The sequence below is a fragment of the Oncorhynchus kisutch genome, unplaced genomic scaffold (assembly GCF_002021735.2).
Source record: "Oncorhynchus kisutch isolate 150728-3 unplaced genomic scaffold, Okis_V2 scaffold1039, whole genome shotgun sequence".
Lineage (NCBI taxonomy): Eukaryota > Metazoa > Chordata > Actinopteri > Salmoniformes > Salmonidae > Oncorhynchus > Oncorhynchus kisutch.
Window position 1 is genome coordinate 30,923 of NW_022262984.1, and position 8,704 is coordinate 39,626.

At 40.6% G+C, this 8,704-nt stretch overlaps 1 long non-coding RNA gene across 1 annotated transcript; it reads right to left on the minus strand.

Moving 5' to 3' along the window:
• Positions 1 to 2,121: 2,121 nt before the first annotated feature.
• On the minus strand, positions 2,122 to 7,736 carry LOC116364218 (uncharacterized). The gene is made up of 3 exons (XR_004207941.1): positions 7,648 to 7,736; positions 3,283 to 3,350; positions 2,122 to 2,160 (listed from the first exon to the last, which is right to left on the minus strand). It is a non-coding gene; the product is annotated as an uncharacterized LOC116364218 (long non-coding RNA).
• Positions 7,737 to 8,704: the final 968 nt, after the last annotated feature.

Here is an 8,704-nt window from a genome sequence, read left to right on the forward strand (position 1 = left end):
AGAAACAACAAGTAGTCAAAAAAAGTGTTATTTCTTAATTTAAAAAATGTCTTCTGGCTGTTTAAATCGGCCACGTCTTGAAAAAGAGGACAGGGACATGCATTTTGTTTAGGTTGTATACCTTTTTCTGAAAACAAATGTGGTAACCATGACCAGAAAATGTTTAAGGTTTTCTCACTGTGGGTCACCATATTAAATTGAAGCTATGCATGAAGTCTCTAGTCCCACCTAGTCGGCAGATATTTAGGACACCTGGTGAGCTGTCCTAAGTAGTTAAGAGTTAACAGCAGGTGTCCTAAGTAGTTAAGAGTTAACAGCAGGTGTCCTAAGTAGTTAAGAGTTAACAGCAGGTGTCCTGAGTAGTTAAGAGTTAACAGCAGGTGTCCTAAGTAGTTAAGAGTTAACCGCAGGTGTCCTAAGTAGTTAAGAGTTAACAGCAGCTGTCCTAAGTAGTTAAGAGTTAACAGCAGGTGTCCTAAGTAGTTAAGAGTTAACAGCAGGTGTCCTGAGTAGTTAAGAGTTAACAGCAGGTGTCCTAAGTAGTTAAGAGTTAACCGCAGGTGTCCTAAGTAGTTAAGAGTTAACAGCAGGTGTCCTAAGTAGTTAAGAGTTAACAGCAGCTGTCCTAAGTAGTTAAGAGTTAACAGCAGCTGTCCTAAGTAGTTAAGAGTTAACAGCAGCTGTCCTAAGTAGTTAAGAGTTAACAGCAGGTGTCCTAAGTAGTTAAGAGTTAACAGCAGGTGTCCTAAGTAGTTAAGAGTTAACAGCAGGTGTCCTGAGTAGTTAAGAGTTAACAGCAGCTGTCCTAAGTAGTTAAGAGTTAACAGCAGGTGTCCTAAGTAGTTAAGAGTTAACAGCAGGTGTCTTGATAATACTATAGAATAATGCAGTGAGTCAGTGGTTCCTGAGTCACATGTAATTGCTTTGTAGTAGTTAAAATAATGTTTGATATTTCTATATGATCAATCCATTAATAATGTAGACCTACATGCAACAGTATGTCTTGTGCTTTTGGCAATGAGTTATGTATAATAATTATAATAAGTCATACCATTTACCACAGCAATTTGTCTTCATTTTGGCAGATTAACTCAGGGTTTCGCCCAGCAGCTAAGGAGTTGGTGCTGTGGCCAAAAGGTGGCTGGTTCAAATCCCGGGCCGGGAAAAAACCCACCAGAAGTGATCTGATGACTGGAAGGCTGCTTGATTCACATCCTCTAAACATTAACCTTCCGTTGATCAGAACTCTAGAGGTTCTTCTTCACTGAACCCAAATATATATATAATGTTTTAGTGGTTCCATATATTAAGGAAGTGATAGAAGCCTTTTTGGTTCTATAAGGAACCTTCTGTTCTAAGAGTGTATAATAATAAACACGTTGTTCTTCTGATTATTTAATTATCTACATCATGTTATTTCAAGTTCTCCCTTTGGAGCACAACATCATGTTGTTAAATAATAATCCTAATTGGGCATGGATATAAATGGATATAAATGGATATAAATGGGGCAGTTGAAGGCATCCGGGACGTAATATGTGTTCGATGAAAATGAACATTGTAGGCAACATTATTGGCAAGGGACTTGATGCTATGCCAAAGCTATTTGGGTGTGAAGAGTGTGTTGATATAATGGTATTATTGTCAAAATTCTGCTTGTAACAACGATCAGAACCCTGCAGTACCTCCACAGACCCAGGATTGAGAACCCCTGCAGTACCTCCACTGACCCCGGATTGAGAACCCCTGATTTAGCAGATGCTCTTATCCAGAGTGATTTACAGTAATTGCATTCATCATAATTATGATAGCTACGTGAGTATATATATATACCCATCTAAAATCTATTAGTTAAAAATCTGAGAACAGTAATATTGAAGGAACCCATAAGCAACCATTTCTGATTAAAACACAAATGTGAACATTTTGGAAATAAACTCATAATAATGATATCAAAAATTGTCATCTCACCTCTTAGCTTTGGTGTCATGTTCCCCAGAGAGACTAATTTTAGAGGCAGGGCCCCCCTCCTTTCTCTCCCCAGAGAGACTCATTTTAGAGGCAGGGCCCCCCTCCTCTCTCTCCCCAGAGAGACTCATTTTAGAGGCAGGGCCCCCCTCCTCTCTCTCCCCAGAGAGACTCATTTTAGAGCACTGACCCCTAAACAGAGATCCAACATGTTGTTTGTGGTTAACACAGTAATTATTTAATGTCAATTGTTATCATTTATTATTTATCTCTTATAAAACATTTACTAACAGACACAGAAACAATCAGATGATTTAATGCATCACATGAAAACGTAGTTGTGACATTTCATCTCCATGGCAACTGTCTGTAATAATAATAAGTCACTGTTTGTTAAGGTAGTTATAGACAGTACAGCAACAACAATAATAATAATAATAATAACAATAATAATAATAATAATAATAATAATAATAATAATAATAATAATAATAATAATAATAAGTCACTGTTTGTTAAGGTAGTTATAGACAGTACAGCAACAATAATAATAATAAGTCACTGTTTGTTAAGGTAGTTCTAGACAGTACAGCAACAATAATAATAATAAGAATAATAATGATAATAAGTCACTGTTTGTTGAGTTTGTAAAGTAGACTAGGTTATAATGTATAGTAGTGGGTTGTTAGTGATATGTTATATTATGTAAAGTAGACTAGGTTATAATGTATAGTAGTGGGTTGTTAGTGATATGTAGATGTTATATTATGTAAAGTAGACTAGGTTATAATGTATAGTAGTGGGTTGTTAGTGATATGTAGATGTTATATTATGTAAAGTAGACTAGGTTATAATGTATAATAGTAGTTTGTTAGTGATATGCAGATCAAGGTCTATACCTCGGCTATAGCCTACATATCATAGATGACCAGCCTACACCTGTTCAGATCAGTTCACATAATGTTATAGTCCTACCAGTAGCAGGACAGAGAATGTACTGTATATAACCTACATATCATAGATGACCAGTCTAAACCTGTTCAGATCAGTTCACAGAGACCATCAGGTTTGTCAGCATGATAAGTGATCATAGCTCAAACCTACTCTGACTATTGAATGTCTGACATCGACTAACCTTATAATAGTTTGTAGAAAGCCAAGACCAACGAGAGTTTGCCCATCTTTCCTACGTCTCAACACATTTATCTGACTTCTAATGTACTGAGAAATGTGTCACAGTTTCAACAGCCATTTTATAACTGCGTAGGCTACAAACATACTTTTAATTTCATATGAGGAAATCACATAACTTACAGTCACTGGTGCAGCCGCCTGTTTTCTTACAGATGAAGTAGCTTTCATAGACAACTCATTCAACCAGCCTAAACAACAGTAAATGCAAGATGTCAAATGGTCAAAGGAGAACACATGAAAGAGGTATATATATCCTGATAGAGTCATACACATGAAAGACAGTTATTTTGCTACAGATGTAGGATCTTAATTTGAGACAGTTTACTGAAGCAGAAAAATGATGTGGATTATAATTAACATTTTAAAGTGGAAAGTGGAAATTACAAACTTCAGAAGCCTTTTAAAACATCAAATACACTGCAAGTTTTAGTTTTCCCGCAACAGGGTGATCAAATTCAGATCCTACATCTGTACAGAGATGATGTCTTTATCTGAAAAAGGAAGTTTGAGTTATTAGCAATGAAATTGCAACTGTCAGCTGCTGTAAACCTAAGTGATTGGATGTTATAGACCCCAATCTGAACAGTTTCTTCCCCGTGGTTATAGCCTTTAGCTCTATGCTCAGTCTACCTAGTTCAATATATTGTTGTACGTAAACTTTGTGCAAACTCCACCACCTGTATTCTGTCTCTTAATGTTTTCTATCACTAGCAGCACCATGTCACCATGTTAAATAATGTGTTCAGATGTAGGATCTTTCCAACTCTGAGGACATGTCATTGTGATGTCATTTATTACATTTCAACCTGTTGATAAAGGCAACTAGAAGGCTGAACCCAGAAGACAACTCTAAATCAACACTTACTGATATTATCCTAAAATCCTTTCACTCGTATTATATCTCTTTGTTCAACGAATGCCGGGCAGCCTGTGCTGTTAATATAGTTGAAAACAGCAGGCAGGGAGGTCAACACCCTACGGGCAGCCTGTGCTGTTAATATAGTTGAAAACAGCAGGCAGGGAGGTCAACACCCTACGGGCAGCCTGTGCTGTTAATATAGTTGAAAACAGCAGGCAGGGAGGTCAACACCCTACGGGCAGCCTGTGCTGTTAATATAGTTGAAAACAGCGGGCAGGGAGGTCAACACCCTACGGGCAGCCTGTGCTGTTAATATAGTTGAAAACAGCAGGCAGGGAGGTCAACACCCTACGGGCAGCCTGTGCTGTTAATATAGTTGAAAACAGCAGGCAGGGAGGTCAACACCCTACGGGCAGCCTGTGCTGTTAATATAGTTGAAAACAGCGGGCAGGGAGGTCAACACCCTACGTATTGCACCAATAGGGTTAACCCACATGGTGGGAATTGTTACCTGGCTCACACAAAAGCATGTCTCAGACACCAATGTAGCAAACAGCGGGGCAGGGAAGCGAACCCAGGTTGCATGTGTTAAAGGTGAACAACCTACGCGTCGCACCATTGGCACCAATTGGGTAACTTGGTTGGAATTGTGACGTGGCTCATATAGTGAGGATCACTACACTATAGAGGAACTATGGTACAATTACATTATCATATGAAATGTTAAATGTAGAACTATAATATATGAATATTGATATATTGAATTTGACTTGACCACGTCCAGTCAGCTCCATGTTGTATGATTAAACTGACACCAACCTGTCTCAGTAGAAGTAGACTGTTAGGAGTGTTTTACTTCACTATATTAACATTACACCAGACATTTAATTTCTCTACACACTTTACAATAATCCCTGGCAGGATTCTAGCCTTGTAGCCTGAATTCACAACCAGAACATGTCAAGTCATTGAGATATTTTCTGTTGTGTTCTGTATATTCTGATGGATGAGGCCTGAGCTGGAATGTGAAGCTAACTGAAGTTGGCTATTTTTAGAAAACCAGTATATCATGCCTGTATCATAGTTTACCCCTCAGGCTACAATCAGGTTTCAGCATCAGGCAGGTATCAACATTCCGAGTCGTAGGCAACAACCTGGGTTGTATTCATTAGTTTACCCCTCAGGCTACGTTCAGGTTTCAGCATCAGGCAGGTATCAACATGCCGAGTCGTAGGCAACAACCTGGGTTGTATTCATTAGTTTACCCCTCAGGCTACGTTCAGGTTTCAGCATCAGGCAGGTTTCAACATGCCGAGTCGTAGGCAACAACCTGGGCTGTGTTCATTAGTTTACCCCTCAGGCTACGTTCAGGTTTCAGCATCAGGCAGGTATCAACATGCCGAGTCGTAGGCAACAACCTGGGCTGTATTCATTAGTTTACCCCTCAGGCTACGTTCAGGTTTCAGCATCAGGCAGGTATCAACATGCCGAGTCGTAGGCAACAACCTGGGCTGTGTTCATTAGTTTACCCCTCAGGCTACGTTCAGGTTTCAGCATCAGGCAGGTATCAACATGCCGAGTCGTAGGCAACAACCTGGGCTGTGTTCATTAGTTTACCCCTCAGGCTACGTTCAGGTTTCAGCATCAGGCAGGTATCAACATGCCGAGTCGTAGGCAACAACCTGGGCTGTGTTCATTAGTTTACCCCTCAGGCTACGTTCAGGTTTCAGCATCAGGCAGGTATCAACATGCCGAGTCGTAGGCAACAACCTGGGTTGTATTCATTAGTTTACCCCTCAGGCTACGTTCAGGTTTCAGCATCAGGCAGGTATCAACATGCCGAGTCGTAGGCAACAACCTGGGCTGTGTTCATTAGTTTACCCCTCAGGCTACGTTCAGGTTTCAGCATCAGGCAGGTATCAACATGCCGAGTCGTAGGCAACAACCTGGGCTGTATTCATTAGTTTACCCCTCAGGCTACGTTCAGGTTTCAGCATCAGGCAGGTATCAACATGCCGAGTCGTAGGCAACAACCTGGGCTGTGTTCATTAGTTTACCCCTCAGGCTACGTTCAGGTTTCAGCATCAGGCAGGTATCAACATGCCGAGTCGTAGGCAACAACCTGGGTTGTATTCATTAGTTTACCCCTCAGGCTACGTTCAGGTTTCAGCATCAGGCAGGTATCAACATGCCGAGTCGTAGGCAACAACCTGGGATGTATTCATTAGTTTACCCCTCAGGCTACGTTCAGGTTTCAGCATCAGGCAGGTATCAACATGCCGAGTCGTAGGCAACAACCTGGGCTGTGTTCATTAGTTTACTCCACAGCCAACAGTTTTAAAATGTTGCATAAAACATAAACAGTTCTCTAAATGCTGTACAATGTGACCTAAACGGTTTCTGTTGTTTTGTTACAGTGGGCACTAATGAATACACACAACCTGTTTTGAGGAAGTGTAAGTTGTTGTTAGTCTTACAGTAGGAGATCACCCTGGTCTATAGACCTATGATACAGTAGGAGATCACCCTGGTCTATAGACCTATGATACAGTAGGAGATCACTCTGGTCTATAGACCTATGATACAGTAGGAGATCACCCTGGTCTATAGACCTATGATACAGTAGGAGATCACCCTGGTCTATAGACCTATGATACAGTAGGAGATCACCCTGGTCTATAGACCTATGATACAGTAGGAGATCACCCTGGTCTATAGACCTATGATACAGTAGGAGATCACCCTGGTCTATAGACCTATGATACAGTAGGAGATCACCCTGGTCTATAGACCTATGATACAGTAGGAGATCACCCTGGTCTATAGACCTATGATACAGTAGGAGATCACCCTGGTCTATAGACCTATGATACAGTAGGAGATCACCCTGGTCCATAGACCTATGATACAGTAGGAGATCACCCTGGTCTATAGACCTATGATACAGTAGGAGATCACCCTGGTCTATAGACCTATGATACAGTAGGAGATCACCCTGGTCTATAGACCTATGATACAGTAGGAGATCACCCTGGTCTATAGACCTATGATACAGTACACTCTTAGACTAAAGGGTTCCAAACAGGTCCTCTGGCTGTCCCCATAGGAGAACACTTTTGGGTTCCAGGTAGAATTCTCCTGGCTTCTATGCAGAACCCTCTGTGGAAAGGGTTCTTCATGGAACCCAAAATGGTTCTACCTAGTACGAAAAAGGGTTCTACAAAGTGTTCTCCTATGGGGACAGCCAAAGAACCCTTTTAGATTCTAGATAGTGTAGGAGTGATCACCCTGGGGCACACAGATGGGCACAGAACGAATTCACCCGAAGCATCTAATTTATATCAAACACATTTTAATGAGAGTAGGACTATTATAACTCTGTCCACCAAAAATATCATCAACTATATGACACATAACAATATCATCAACTATATGAATACACATAACAATATCATCAACTATATGAATACTCATAACAATATCATCAACTATATGACACATTACAATATCATCAACTATATGACACATAACAATATCATCAACTATATGAATACACATAACAATATCATCAACTATATGAATACACATAACAATATCATCAACTTTAATAACAATCGTCGTCTTACCTTTTATCTCTCAATAGAAACACAGTCTGGATGATCATCAGGTCGTCAAAAGTGAGTTTCATTTGCTCTGCTCATTTACATATCAGGTTCTGCCTGTTCTCTCTCCCACCCTCTCTCTCTTTATAGCTCTTACAATGTGCCTTGGAATACATTCTACAACTGTCTGGAACTCTATTCTTCTGTCTCTCTCCATTACTTTCTCTGTGTCGTCTGTTGCTGTCTCTGTGTCTTGTCTGGTGTGTCTCTCTATCACATCCTATTCTTCTGTTGCTGTCTCTGTGTCTTGTCTGGTGTCTCTCTCCATCATATCCTATTCTTCTGTTGGTGTCTCTGTGTCTTGTCTGGTGTCTCTCTCCATCATATCCTATTCCTCTGTTGCTGTCTCTGTGTCTTGTCTGGTGTCTCTCTCCATCATATCCTATTCTGTTGTTGTCTCTGTGTCTTGTCTGTTGTCTCTCTCCATCACATCCTATTCTTCTGTTGCTGTCTCTGTGTCTTGTCTGGTGTCTCTCTAAATCATTTCCTATTCTTCTGTTGCTGTCTCTGTGTCTTGTTTGGTGTCTCTCTCCGTCATATCCTATTCTTCTGTTGCTGTCTCTGTGTCTTGTTTGGTGTCTCTCTCCATCATATCCTATTCTGTTGCTGTCTCTGTGTCTTGTCTGGTGTCTCTCTCTATCATATCCTATTCTGTTGCTGTCTCCGTGTCTTGTCTGTCTCTCTCCATCATATCCTATTCTGTTGCTGTGTCTGTGTCTTGTCTGTGTCTCTCTCCATCATATCCTATTCTGTTGCTGTGTCTGTGTCTTGTCTGTGTCTCTCTCCATCATATCCTATTCTGTTGCTATCTCTGTGTCTTGTCTGTGTCTCTCTCCATCATATCCTATTCTGTTGCTGTCTCTGTGTCTTGTCTGGTGTCTCTCTCCATCATATCCTATTCTGTTGCTGTGTCTGTGTCTTGTCTGGTGTCTCTCTCCATCATATCCTATTCTGTTGCTGTGTCTGTGTCTGTGTCTGTGTCTCACTCCATCACCAGAAAATGTTGAGGGTTAGGCCTGCT